The following is a 15,131-nucleotide window of genomic DNA, read 5'->3' on the forward strand; positions in this document are numbered from 1 at the left end:
CAGCAGCAGTTAATAGTGTGGAAATAAAAAGCCGTGGCAACCTGAAGGACGGAGTTCAGGCTTTTAAGAATTGTTTTCAAAGTGCTTCACGTTGTTTTGCTACAGCCTGTGAAATCACTCGGTCTGATATTACTCAGGAACATCCTCGGAGGAAAAATACAGTCTTACATTCTTGTCAGGTTTTTGTATGGAAGAAATATTTAGTCTTCAAGGTTTAAACTCTAATCTGAAGACGCTTTAGCCATCTGAAATAAATGCCTCTCTCTTCTCTCTCGCTCACAGACTGACATTTGAAAACCATTAACCTCCGTTTTGTGATGCGCCAGCGGCAACGCCAGGCAAATCAAATTTTGGACGCATTACAGCTTTAAAACGAGGCTTGACTGCAACACACGACTCCCCACTCTTCAATTATGTCTGATAGCCGCCACCTTCACAGAACACTCTCACAGATAAATGAGAGGCAGGAAACGCAGCCAAGAAGGTGGATGTGATCAGGCGGAGGCCCTAAAATCTCCAGTTAAAATCTCCACTTAATGAACTGGACGGATTTCATTAGTCAAGAACTTAACCCTCATAATTTCCACTTTAAATACTCCAACAAGGCTTTGATCAAATGTATTTTCTACTTTGTTCAGCCAGGTCCTGTCTCATTTTCATGCCAAACTGGAAAAGGAATGTTTAGGAATGCAGGAACGTTTAAAAACACGAGAAGGTCTGACGTGTAAAATGAAACAGATTAGTGTTATCGACCACATTAACTCGTTGGTAATAAAAGTCAGATTTCCTCAGGTTGTATCCTCCAATTTAAGCAGCTTTCAAATGACAAATTCAGTGGTTTTATCAGAGGTTGTTCGACTGACTACTACACCAAATGACTTTTCAAGCATTTTTAGTGTTGCAGACATCCAACGCTGCAATGAAAAGCTCGCTGTTTTGCTAAAGCTGTAGTGTGCCTCCATCATCTTGATCATGCAGTATAAGGCAGTCATAAAAACCGGTCTTGTCATCTTGACATTCAGATGACTATGAACACGTTTATCTTCTTTCTATCTTCTTGTGTTCACACTGTGCAGTTGGATTCAAAGCAATAAAAGTGAGCACATCAACGGAAGATCAATACATCAAGGAGCACTCAGACTCCAATCAGCAGAAGTCCTGTGAGAGAAAGCTCTCTAGACATGGTCTCAGAGTCTCTAAATGACTTCTTAGGAGAGCAAACGCTCAGATTTGGCTCAGATGCAGCTGATTTCACAGTGAGCAATGGAAAAAAGACATAAGAGCATGACCAATACAGGGGTTTTTAAGACTGATTCTTTTTTTTGTTTCTTTCAGACACATGAAACAGATTTCCCTAAAACTTTAATGCATTGGTGTCCAAACCCAGGCCTCGAGGGCCGGTGTCCTGCAGGTTTTACATGTGTCCTTGATCCATCACAGCTGATTTGAATGGCTAAATTACCTCCTCATCATGTCTTGAAGTTCTCCAGAGGCCTGGTAATGAACTAATCATTTGATTCAGGTGTGTAGACCCAAGGTGAGATCTAAAACCTGAAGGACGTTACAGAGTGCCCTCTGGTGGACAAACTATGCAATGTTAACACATCTAAAATGGCTGAAGGGTGTTTCTCTTCTCCTTTTTTTACTTTTTATTTTTATTTACACATAAAAGTGAGGAACCTTCTAGTGGCCAGCAGAGCCTTGTGGAAACGATCAAACATCCCTGCTACCACTGTGTCGCTGAAAGTCTCCAATGGTTCTTCCTTTTCTTGTTTTGCCGAGAGCGTCCTCCCTTTCTGAAACTGCTCTACTGAAGGTAGGCCAGGTTGACAGACATAGCTGTGACATAACTCTGGACTCTCTGTGAAGCAATGGGACTGACCTGGGTCTGTGAGCACCAACTCCCAGGGGTGAGACGGACTGGAGAATGCTGTATGCGAGCAACTGAGTATGGACATCAGTCAGCAAAATACAAACATCCACATGCCTGCCCAAATTGGCTACATTGCTGTACAGGCAATGTGTAATGTATGCAGGAAATATGAGCAGACAAAAGGTCAACTACCAGAAAAACTGTGCAAAGCTCGCTCCCACTTCTCGGGTTCAACTCGGCATGGAAGTGGACTGTGTGTTCTACAAGCTGGGCAGCTAAGCTGAGCACTGGAGTGATGCGTAAGATGCATGTTACATGCAGATTTCACAGAGACTCAGAAAAGTCCTTTGGGGAGTCAACATAGCTATCTGTGACAGCTGGGATAGACTCCACGACCCTCACACAACCATGAGCTGGATGATGGATGGATGGATTTTTCATTTATCAGCTGTTACAAATGACGATACCGACGTTTCTCCACAGTCACTTGGACTCAAGCCCACTGAAATAAGGTGTATATAAGAGCTGGTTTAGCAATAAGAGTTAAAAGATGGAAAAACAGTGGTCAGCAGGGGCCAATTCCTCTGGTTAAAAAAACAGAAAAATAAAAACTGAAGTTATAGACGAAAATAATCCCACTGCTTCTGATATGTAAACACTATCCCGATGATTTTTTTATGTCAGTGACGAGTTTCAAGTCTCCCCGAGGACTGGAAACAAACCACTGCAAATATGTGAGAAACTGCTTGCTGAGTGCATTCCTCGGTATGCCTCTGTATCTTCTGAGACTATAAAGGTTTGGATATAGCTGTAAATAAAATCCTCTCTTGATTCTGTTCAGTCACTAAAAGTTCATTTAGAGGCCAGGTGTGGGTTTTTGGAAGCTGTGTAAAGCCCAGGGGTGCAGCTGCATAAAGCTCTCACCAGTAAAGCAGATTTTTAAATCATCAGAGTTATAAAGCTACATATACACATGGCTCCGCTGCATAAAAGTCAATATTTGTAGAACTGCAGGACAACATGTATAAGCCTCATTTAAATTCTCATCACAAATGTACACAAACAGCCCAAAACAACATGGTTTGAGGGCACATCACCACTCATTAGTCGTGTTAGTGAGAAAAAGGGCCAAGAAGACATGCAATTTAACCAATTTGCAACACTGACGACTCTCTTCAACAGCAGAACACAGTTATTTTATCATAATTATCAAAATGTAACATCAGAATCATGCTCAATAATACATTTATGAAGCATATTCTGAAATAGGCTCAGCAGATGAGACTCAAATTAAAGAAAAAAATGACTAAAATGTAAAGAACTGGTCCAGTGTTTGATATGCTCCCACCTGACTAAACTGTCACTGGCTGGACAACTGGCAATTTTACATTCACAATACAAAACGCACAGCAGGACCAATCCATTACTGGCAGCAGGAGGTATTTTCACATAACTGACTTCTGGCTTAATTATATTTAAATTTACTGAACTTACTGAACAAACTAATTGACACCATCTCAAAGACGCCAACAAGATGTGTGTAAGCTTCACAGTTTTCAAATCACAGCCGTCAACAAGGAACATTACGTAAAAACACTAGTCTTACACCTGCACTTTTTTGAGTGGCCAACAGGGGGCGTTTCCTGTGGATGCAGATATTAGCCTGGTGGCATAAAGGCTATAGGAAAATGACTCTTTGGCTTTCCCTGATTAATGACTAAGACTATGATTAATGAATAAGTTTATGTCCTCAGTCACTAGTTTTAGTTAAATAAGTTTTATTTAACACAGCACGATGTTTATTTATAAATTAGGGACCCCATTATAGTCAAAATGGAGAATAAAGCAGGGTGTGCTGTACCACATGACTGACAGGTACACTCAAAAAAATAAGTCATTGGATGAACTCAATTGGACTGATGGCAGGTTTTCCACGTAATACATCTATTTTGGTCCAACCTAATCTACATACATCATGACAATTCAATTAAATTGAGTCAGTAGAACACAATTTCGTAAATACTGCTAAAATGAAAAAAAGTACATTAATATGATGTGAAAGGTTTTGGTTGGTCCAACTCAATACAATGTCATTCACTTGAGCTAGATTTTCATTGCATTGAAATCATTATTTTGAGTTCAACTAAATCATAATTTTCATTACCAGAAAACTAATTTAATTATTAAAATAATGACAAAATGAATTTGTTTTTACAACTCAGGTTTATTCACTTGAATTAAAAGCAGAAACAGAATATTTTGTAAATAAACATACATGTCACATGGTCAAATCAACCTTAACAAAAATCAAAGTGCTCACAAAAATGTGCTGACGTACATTTGTAATGAATGTCAAATCTGAATAGCACACACCTCTGTACTACTAGGCAATACTGAAAACAAACTGGAATCTGTAAAATCAGATTTCACTTCAGAATCATTGTATATATTTATAGTGACACTTGCAAATTCACAATGATAACCTACTAAACATTGCAATTCACACCATAGTATGGCAGTCACTGAAGATTTGAAACAACCCAACAATACATACATACATACATATATATATATATATATATATACATATATATATATATGTATGTGTGTGTGTGTGTGTGTGTGTGTGTGTGTGTGTGTTTTCATGATGAACATTTTTCTGTTACCAAGGGGGAGGTATTTTAATTAAAAAAAAATCTTTCAAGTTTACTTCTCCAAAACCAATTACATGTAAACATTTACAAGCTTATAAGAACGGGAAGACCAACTTTAAAACACTGGAAGACACAAAACTTGTCAACATTTTTCTATTACCTTTGCAAATCCCAAAAGCAATCAAAAAGAAAATGGTGGTTACAACCATGAAACTTTTTCTGAGCTAAATCCCCAGTCCTTTCATCCATCTATAGTAGTACAGATTAAAGGTCACATCACTCACAACATAACAGCAGACAAAAATAGACAACTTCCATTTGGCCAAAAAAAAGAAAGAAAAAAAGGTCACAGTTTGAACAAAAGATATAAAAAGGCCAAAATCAACTTTTGTGCTGGGTCTTGTTTGCCTAAGCAAACATCTTCATTTTCATTTGCTGCATCTTTGTACTGAGCCTTTGTCCATCCAGATTCATCAAAATCTTCTGACAGAACTCAAAAGTGTACTTGTGGTCATTTGGATAGCTCAGATCAAGTGCATAAATCAGTCCAAAGAGGACGATGAATGCCATGATGACACTACCGAGGTTGTTCATAACTGTAGTACCTTCAATGACAACTCCAACATCCTCTGGCTCCTGAATCCCTTCTCTTCTGATGGTGTAAATACAGTGACAGTTGCTGCAGTGGACCTCAACCGTTCATCCTCAGTGGAGGTCTGAAAAACAGGTTGTTTCAGGTTTAAGGGCTCTGTCACTTGGAAGGGGACATATTATGCAAAACTCAGCTTTTGTATCCTTTTGTGCTGAAACATAGGTCTCTACCGCCTCTATAAACACTCCAAACATAAATAAAACCCGTCAATCTGTTTCCTATCAATAGTTTGGGTTCAGGTATTATGTACCTCCCTTTGGGAGGGGCTTGATATAGAGCAGGAGCTCCTCCAGTGTCTATCAGTGTGTGTATGTGTGTGTGGGCTGGGTCAATTTCCCTTATTTCATCACAATTGGGAACCTTTTGAAACAGCTTGTTTTATGCACATTATTCCTGAAACCAGGAGATTGCTGTAATGGCAGTGACACTAGTTAGTGTCTTGATGCAATCTGCTGTGTTCCTTATAATGAAGACTTTTTACTAATTGGCATAATAAACTGAACTCCATTGGAGTGTTTACTTTCTGAAGTGCCTTGAGATGACTGTTGTTGTGATATACCGCTATATAAATAAAGTGAATTGAAACACTGACAGAAAATGGATGAATGTTTTGTCCACATTTACTGTGTTTATAGAGGCAGTAGATACCTACATGGCAGCACCAAAAGAATGAACAATTGAATTTTTGCTGAAACTGTCCCCTTAAAAAGTGCTCTCCAGTGCAAGTTTCAACAATGACTATTAAGAATAATACTATTTCACAATTATATTGTCTCTTTTGAATATATAAGGATTTTGTGTGCGATGAACCTAACTCAAATTGAATCTAGAAAAGAAGGTGTGATAAGCGTACCAGATACTCCTTGAACAGTAGGTCTGGATCTTCATTAAAGTAGATCACCAGGCTTTTAAGAGTATGCTCCCTCTTTATGTCGATGTCATCATACTAATGCAAGGGTGGAAAAAAAGGGTGAAAAAAATGGAATTGATTGATTGCATTTAATTGATGGGTTTATCATTAGTACCAACCAAACTACTGATCGCCATGATATCCTTGATCTTTTGGCCCTTTGCTCCTTTGCTCCCCTGAAAAATTTGCATCAGCTTGTCTGTTAAATTGTCCAGCTGAGCCAAGAACTTCGCCTGCAGGGGTTTTGTAGTGATCTGCAGGAACTCTGCATTCACCTGGAAATAAAACATACATAAATATAATAAACTAGAAGTTTAAATACAGACTGCTGAATCAACACACTGAAAGTTGCTAAACATTTGAACCATCAGTGAAGTTTGTCAAGACCTAAACTGTTTTTAGCTGAGTTTAGGAATATATCGCCACCTGTTGCTTTGGCATGTTCCTAGCAGCGTTTTCCTTCATTTTTGCGTTTACCTGTGGACGGGATAATTTTTTAAAACGAAAACGGAAAATCTCCGTTTTCAAAAATACCTGTGTAAGTGTGGACGTAGCCGAAATCTTTTATAATAATAAATAGGTTTGAACGTCATGGGAGTGCGCATTGTGCTGCCTGCAGTTACTCTTCCGGCCACATGGTTCGCTTTTGGTAGCACCCTCAGTAAACTATGTAGTGCTTTTAAAGACACCTCAAAACGATACTTTCTACTAGAAAATGGCATTATATAATAATAAACACAGAATACCATATTTTTAGATTATAAAAAGAAAACAGTAAGAAAGAAGTTAGCTATAGGACATCATCTTTCATTGAGCACAATGGCTAGCTGCTAATAAGCTAGCACACGCTCCGACTTAAAAGTTGGCAGCTACACAATTTCTCCTCTAAAACAAGGCACTTTTGAAAAGACCTGGCTATATTGTCAAAAAAATAGTATTCAAGCAGAGAAGAGAATGGTAGCACCACCAAAAGTTCAAAAAACAACTGTTACAAGCTTCTATGATAAATAGCATTATAGATTTAGCTGATAAAGAAATACACAATTGGATATATGGAAAAATAATATGTTACCTTACCTGAAGGTGTAGTTTTATCCAAAAAGTACAGAGAGGCCAAGAGCAGCTGCATTCATTTAGGTGATCCTGAAAGAGCGCAAAATTTTCAAAGAAGGCGGACCGTTGTGTAACTCAGTAACTTTGTGTTCTTGTGACAAAGACTGCTTTGAGAGAAAATAATTTAGGTTCACCACACGAATAATAATTGCAGTAACGCTGGAGTGCTACATTTGCGTTGAATGAGATTAAAAATAATGTTTAAGCTTAAAGAGGGGCTTGAATTGATTTCTTTGAGTTTACAAATACTTAAGTGCAAAAATGTACTCCTCCTACCCCCAGTGCCCCAACAAACTCATTCATTTTGTGTTCAGAATCAGCCTCTGCTGGTTTTGAATAATTTTAGGTTTACACAAAGAAAATCAAATTAATTTGGTATTTTTTAATTGCATTTGTGAACAACTAACATAATTTGCATGTGTTCTTTGAAAGGAGGACCTGAATCTGTTTTTTGAGTGTAGCTGTTGCATTAGCGTGAAGTGTTCCTTGTTTTCTCAGTCAGATCCACCTCTAGTTTGTCACATCTGGCTTCAAAACACCAAAATAGCAGTGCCAAAGGGACTTTTCAAATGTGCAATATCACAGAGGCTATTTTTATCTTCTTTAATACAGTCTGTGGTAAATAAAGCAGCTACAAGCTGGATGTGACGCCCTCTCTAAATGGAAAAACGGCTCAGAGACTTTTGCTATGATTTTACTGAAACAACTGAAAAGCACTTTGAGTTCACGTTTCATTTCTTTTTTAAATGCCGCATAAATAAAATTGACTGAACTTGACTGAGACATTCATCATACAAAAATTAAGCTCATAAATGAACCTTTTGGGATGAAATTTTTAAAGATATCTGTGTAAGCTGTAAAACAATACCACAAGACATTATTTTTCTATCAGGTTTTGTCTTATTTTACCTGCAGGGTGCATCCTTGCTGCTCATCATTCTTTTATAAATACCGGTTTATGCGTTATATAAATGGCATTTGCATGATTTTTGTGTGTATGCATCATTTATACATCTGGCCCCTGGTGTGCAGCTGAGGAGCACTGATTAAAGCGAGCCGTGCGCAAAGACAAGAATGTGGCGTTCAAGCCAAATTTCAAAATAAAAAGTCAGAGGGTCTCTGACAGCTGGTCTGACTAATAAGACAGCTGAGATGATGAGGTCAACACAGGGAGGTTGACGCATACTGTGTACAAAGAAAGGGTTTTGTTTGACCTAAAAACATAAACAGACATTTTAAACTGGCTTTCCTGTAAATCAGTATATGTCTGTAATGTGCAGGCAGCGGTCCTCGGAGTCAAGAAACAGCCGTGATGAGCTGGTTTGGTCATTTGTAACTTTAAATAGCAGAAGCAAGAATCTCAGATACTCATCACGATACAGTGATGATGCGACTGTATCACAATATAGTGACTCATTACATTATAAGACAGTCAGTCAGCTACATACAGTGATACAATGAGTCAGATTGGAAGAGGAATCGGTTTGAAATGCCAAATTCCACAAATCTCCAGAGACTGATTGGATGGATTCAGCTCTCAAGTACTCAGCGCAAACGAAGGCATGAAGTCATTAGCGTGAAGTCAATGAACAGAAGCAACCACGATGCACCCGCTGGGCCAACGTTAGCACTGATGACTTATAGATCCTTGGTGTGGATCTTGCAATCCTCATCAGGATCACCTACAGTGGAAACACGTCTGACATCAAGTCTACACATACACTGCAAGAGACCTGATGATGATGATGATGAGCGCTTGAACAATGGAGGAGTAAGCAATACGATACTGCTGCATCAACATATCTAAACCATATCTAAAAGAGCTAATGTCACTTCTAGTTTAATCTTTCATGAATTTCTTGATATCTTATTGCAGGCCCACGTGGATGTGAAAAATCTACTTCTTCAGTGCTGCATTGCTTGCAATAAAGAAATGAGCAGCAATAAAGTAATAGAACAAGTCAAGCAGACAGTAAAACAAACTGATGGTTAAATAATAGTTGCACAAGGACAAGGATAAAAGGGTACAAGATGTAGGATGAAGTAGATGAAATATGTAGAAACAAAGTCCAAAGTGCAGCAATGGAGGTTTTCCTCTTCACTCTCGTGCCCCCTGAAGCCTCGCTCGGGCTGAAACGTGACAGCGTTTCTATTTTTAGTCAGCAAGTCTCTTCTTGGGAAGAAGCCAAAACACTCAATAGGTCGTCAGTTTGTGTCTCGCTGTCATGAACGTGGGCGTTTGTGCTGCTATTAGAGAACCTGTGTGGCATTCAGGATCCCTCAAAGTCTGTTTCTAACACTTATTGAAATAAACGCCCTGACTCAATTTTACTGCTTCACAGAGGCTTCGCACAAACAAGCAACCACTTTTTAAAAGAGAGTGAGCAATGGCTGAGTAGTGCTTGAACTAAACGCCCCTGAATTCAAGCATCTCTATCTGAGGGACTTCAGGGTTTGTTTGTTATGAGTCAGGGAAAAAGAAAATGTTCTCCGCATTGTGCGCCCTCTCTTTATCCTCTGCACTGCAGAAAATAACAACATCTTAATGGAGAAATTAAAAATGAATGTCTTTCCCTCATTCACACGTACTCTGCATTGACTCTCTGTTCATTTTCTCCCTCGCAGTCTGAACCTGCATCTGCTTTTGCTGTGAAACGAAATGAAAAAAGATGCTCGAGCTGCACTGCTGCATCCAAATGTGACATCCACACTGCACTGAGTGCAGTTTAAGTGTCTGTCGAGGCTGTCAGAATCACCCAGCTCTGCCTCGCCTGTGTTTGTGTCGCTGCTGCTTCATATTTTTCTGCTGATTTGCTCTAAGCTCTCGGCAAGCATCCCCTGACTTCTCCTCTGCAGCTGTGTGAGCACTGTCAACAGCAATCCTTAAACCTGAGCCAGTCACAGTCACTGAAGTTGACTCCACAGTATCACATGTATTTAGCAATAAAATGTGCACTTTCTCATTTAAGTGCTGGTAAATTAACGTGATTAATTACTGCTTCGTGAGATTTTGGAGGGGAATTTTTGAGAGAATGAGGAATTATGTATCAAGTTAGATTTGTCAGGAGGTTATTAGAATGGATGGCAGGCAAGAAGGTTCAGAGTCCTATATGTGTAATTGCTTAGTCAGCAAAAGCAGCTTAGATAAGGTTAAAGAATAACAGTGCTAATAAACTTGTATCAAAACAGTGCCCCTGTGATGGACACTGCGTCTCCTCCAGTGCTTCCAAACAATGATCGTATTACTTGATTTTTATTTTTGGTATCTGAAGAACATTGCAGGAGAGCAAACCTGTCAAGCAAAGATTGCGATGCCACAGTTCAGATCATTTCCTCTGAATGTCCCCCTATAGACACCTCAGGATGTTACAGTAAAACTTTGCTTTGACAGCCTCATCCTGAGGGGCGAATTAACTGTGTAGGATCCCTTGAATGCTGAAAAAATGATGAGTATTATCCTGGTCTCACTTATCACCTGACACATTGCCTCCAGGCTTGGAAACTGTGGATTCTCCCACTACAAACTGCTCGGCTGTAGCTCAATGAAGCTCATCACTTGACGATCTTCCACATGAAATTCGGATCAGTTTGAAACGGAAGTTGATGTTTCTCGTCTGTACAAGTTTGAGGTCTGTGGTGAAATCACAGAGTGCTATTTGCATGTGGTCGTTTTCAGTTAAGCTATCCAAAAATAGCAGCTGAACTGAAAACGATCTAGGGTGTATGAAAACATGACCTTAAACTGGAATTTAAATCTTATTAGGGGGTTTTCTTATAGCCCTTTTCCACTAGTAACTACTCGGGTCGGCTCAACATGGCTGCACTCAATTTTTAGGGTTTTCAATTAGGTGGCCGTACCTGGTATCAGATACTTTCTAATACCAACTCTGCCAGGGTTCCAAGCAATCTGATCCAAAATGTGATGTCAGCAGGTTAGTCAGTGGTGCCACTTGATGAGTCATGAGTGCCTCTTTCATGAAAATCGAAACCGCCATTTTCGAACCTGGCAACAAGGGAAATGACTACACAAAAACAACACCGTAGTCCTCAAGTCTGACAAAAAGCCACACTGAGCAGCAGGTATATCGCCCCATTGTTGTGGTGTTCAGTTCCCATCCGAACGATCACAGGACTTTCATGATCGTGTTGCTACAATGACAGCACATTAGGGGGTACTCGATCATAATGGAAACGACCAAAACCAAGTTGAGTCGAGCCAAGTAGGTACTAGTGGAAAAGGGCTATAAGACTTGGGATGAGGAGCTTTGCTATCTGAAGGGATAATGCCTCATGGCCATCTCCCTTTGGAAGTTTTCCGGGCATAACTTATGGGATGAGTCCCTGGTGCAGAACCAGAACTTACTGGAGAGATTTCAGATCTCATTTGGCATGGGAATGACTTGGGATCTGCCAGGAGGAACTGGAAAGTGTTTCTGGGGAAAAAGATGTTTGGAACACCCTACTTAGCTTGCTGCGACTGTGACCAGACTTTGGATAAATGGACAAATGGATGGATGGATGGATGGATGGGATATCCACCCTTAATGACATCCAACACAAGAAAGAGTAGATTAAAAGAGCAGTGTGATGCTTTTGGCTCGCAGGAATTAGCTGAACATGCACTGATATCAAATGATAAGGTTATCATTTGAAACTTTAACCACGCTCAGTATGAGCATCCCAGATCGGAACAGTGTTTGTGTTAAAAGAAATTTTAATAGTTAGATTTTATGGCCAATAAGATGAAGGAGCTACTTAGTTGTTATTACATGTGATTATTTTGTGTGTTCATTGAAATGCAAATCACTTGCTGAGCATAATTATTTACAGTACTTGTAATTGACTTAATGTCTAGAATCCAGACAGACAGACTGAGAGATCCGAAGTCATGGAGTTTGTGCAGCTTAGTTAAGAATCGAGCCAATCACTGTTTGATTAGCGCTCATCAGAGTCTGGTCCCCCACAGGGAAGAAGACGGGGAGGAGGGTTGAAGCTGAAATGGTGGTCTCTTCTTCTCCTCCTTTCTGTCTCTCCAATTAGTATTCAGCTTAATTAACATGCAACCTGCATCTCTCCCTCCCGTATCCCTCCGCCGTCACAAGGAGGGGGCTCCAGTTATCACTCCACCTCCCGAACAATAGTCCCTGAGCGGCAGGAAGAAAAACACTATCTCTCTTTGTCTTTCTGTGTCTCTCTCTTTGACTCTGACATTGTCCATCGCTTTCAGTCTGCATCACTGATGAAATGCTTCTTCTTCGTGCCTCTGTCGGTCTCCTCCTGCCTCCGTCTTTACATTCCTCTCCATCTCCTCTTATCCCTGCGGTAGTTTAAAAATACAGACTAAACCTCTGCTACAGCTCTTTCCATTTCCCCACTTCTCGCTCCATCCATCCATCTGTCAGCCTGTTGGGACAGACTGAGCACCGAATCTATTTTCTTGCTCTTTTTCTTTCCTCTTGCAGCCACCCTCCATCCTTTTCCCTGTCTGTGTATTATTTATTATCTGGTGATATACTGCAGTTTATGTCTCTATATCATTATTTATTTGCTCATTAGAGTGTGTGACTCACTTTATCCTAATATAATAACGTAACGCATCATCTCCCTGATGCTGTTTCTATTTATTTACTTGCACAAACCTGGAAACACAATGCTTTGATGTTTTCATTTAGTGCCTCCACTGAGGGGTGGGGGTGGGGGAGGGTGGCAGGCTGGAGGATGTTGTCACTCCTGTTTGTTTCTTTGTTTTCTACTCAGCAGGGTATCTCAGGGAAGAATCGGTGCGAGATTGGTGGGAAGTCAGAAGCTTTTGGTGGTGAACTCGGTAACAGTATTTTTGCCTTATTAAACCATGAATTTTACGAGCACAAAGCAAATTTAAAATTCAGACTCTTTTAAAAAATAAAATTGGAAAAGGCTTGCTAATCCCTGAGACACTGACATCAATGAGAGAATCTCCATAAAGAATGACACCAGCCAGATGGTGAATTTGAACCCACGACCTTCTTGTTGTGAGGCAACAGTGCTAACCACCGCACTACTGTGCTGAAGACAGAGAGCTAATTACAAATGAGAAAAATTTGAATTGGAGACACTTGAGGCTGACTCCCAAGTTGTTCTGGACAGACTGCACTGGGCTGGTGAGTTGTTGAGAGGGTTCAAATTGATCAGATTTCCTTTAAACAGTCAAGATAAACAAATAATTAAATACACAAATATTCACTTTTGGAGAGAAGAAATATTTGGAATTTAGAATTTAACAGTTTACAGAAAGATATTTTGAGATATTACCAGCTGACCAGAGAAAAAAAACTATTCAGGATACGTCTGCAGAGTTAATCTCTAGATTCATGTAACATCACAGCATTTAATACCAAGGTAGAACCTTTATAGTGAAAAGAAGATCAGACAGGCTGGAGTGAAAGTGGGTTGCAAAGCAGCTTGCAAATGCACAGTTTACATAGCAGTCCCTGCTTGAACTATAGAAGTGTATCAGCTGAACCATGATGGGTGTGGACTCATACTGAGATCAGCTGATCAGTACTACACTAAATATTGTTGAGTCTGTATCACAGTGTTTTCATCTGTAGTGTTGCGTGTTTGAATTAGCTTCTTGATTTTTGTATATCCTTTAATACTGAAAACTCATTTCCTGCTCACACAGAAGCTGACTGTTGCTTTCTCCTTCAGTAAGGTAACATTTATGCAAATAAGGTAAAGTTTACAATATCTACTGATTCAGGCTTACATTTCTTGGGAAAAATGTAATTAAAAAAGAAAACCTTAGATATTTCTTTCAATACTCTAACACACCCCATAGCTACATGTTGTCACTCATTAGTTAGCTTTGAAACCTGAAGTTGAGGGTTTTAGTTTGGACACAATTATATCCTGATTCTCCTTTCTTTATGCTAATGAGGACAATAATTTACAAAATGAACATCATGTTGGTTTTAATAAGACTTAACAACAGAGACATGAACTCATCAGAAAAGCGTTTGTTCAAACTAGATTTGGTTTTCTACAGATGTTTACAACATAATTGCTCCCTATTGGCAATTAGAAACAATCAGGTTTACGGCACTTCCACATTGGCTTAAATTTTAACATTCAGTTTTTATATACAGTCTGTGTCACACCCCCACCCCTATCTCAGCCTTGGAGGAGGATTGAACGCTGATTTCTCATTTTTCTAAGACATTCAAGCTTCATTTTAATTTTTTACCTGCAGTTTGTTCCTTCTTTTTAACTATTTGAGGTCGTCAAGGTCCACGAGAATACATCTAAGTGTATTCAAAAGTTTTATCCACAGTTTGTTTTCTCTGCCTCTTTGGGCCCTGTTATACAAACAGTCTGAAGTGGGAGATGCATTTTTCACTTTCTTTCTCGTCTCCATCTCTATCCTGTTTAGCAGCAGTCTTGGCCAGGGTTATATTGCCCTGCACTGTGTTTATATTTTCTTCTTTATTTTTTCCTGGGCAGAGCGAAAAGCACCAGTTAATTAATACTGGGGCACTTCTACGCCAAACTCAACACTCAGCTTCAGAGGACCAGCGGCTGGCAGAGCGAGATGGGCAGTGAGAGATTGGATTTATTCATTAAAAGCCTGCAGTAAGTTATTACACCTCCGCTGAGAGACTGCAGTGCTGAATGCTGTCCTCGTTAACGGCCTATCAAAGTGCGGTGGCGTAGAAATCGGCGGGTGAATCATCGGGCCGTCTGATCTACAGCCCAGCACTCCCATGGTATCATTTTGTAGTGTTGGATGTGTTTCTAGTTCTGCGTTATTTGGACACATGAGCGCGCAGTGCAACGCCAAAACTGCTCTCACGAGGACGTCCAGCCTTGTTTGAAAAGAATCGTGGTTATTTTTGTTTGTGGGACTGAAAGGTCTGGAATAATAAAAATTAGTACTATCATCTACTTTTT

The 15,131-nt window shown here is 39.7% G+C and overlaps 1 protein-coding gene and 1 long non-coding RNA gene across 3 annotated transcripts in view; both read right to left on the reverse strand.

Moving 5' to 3' along the window:
• znf608 (zinc finger protein 608) overlaps window positions 1-15,131 on the reverse strand; it is a 75,445-nt gene that overhangs the window by 20,444 nt on the left and 39,870 nt on the right. The window lies entirely within an intron of this gene.
• LOC147317936 (uncharacterized) lies at window positions 5,973-7,623 on the reverse strand. Its single transcript, XR_015131679.1, has 3 exons — window positions 7,167-7,623; window positions 6,209-6,364; window positions 5,973-6,125 (listed from the first exon to the last, which is right to left on the reverse strand). It is a non-coding gene; the product is annotated as an uncharacterized LOC147317936 (long non-coding RNA).

Source organism: Aulonocara sp. 'chitande type north' Nkhata Bay, linkage group LG12, assembly GCF_057382095.1.
Source record: "Aulonocara sp. 'chitande type north' Nkhata Bay isolate Kocher_YH1m ecotype deep benthic linkage group LG12, A_spYH_male_GT1.1, whole genome shotgun sequence".
Taxonomy (NCBI): Eukaryota; Metazoa; Chordata; class Actinopteri; order Cichliformes; family Cichlidae; genus Aulonocara; species Aulonocara sp. 'chitande type north' Nkhata Bay.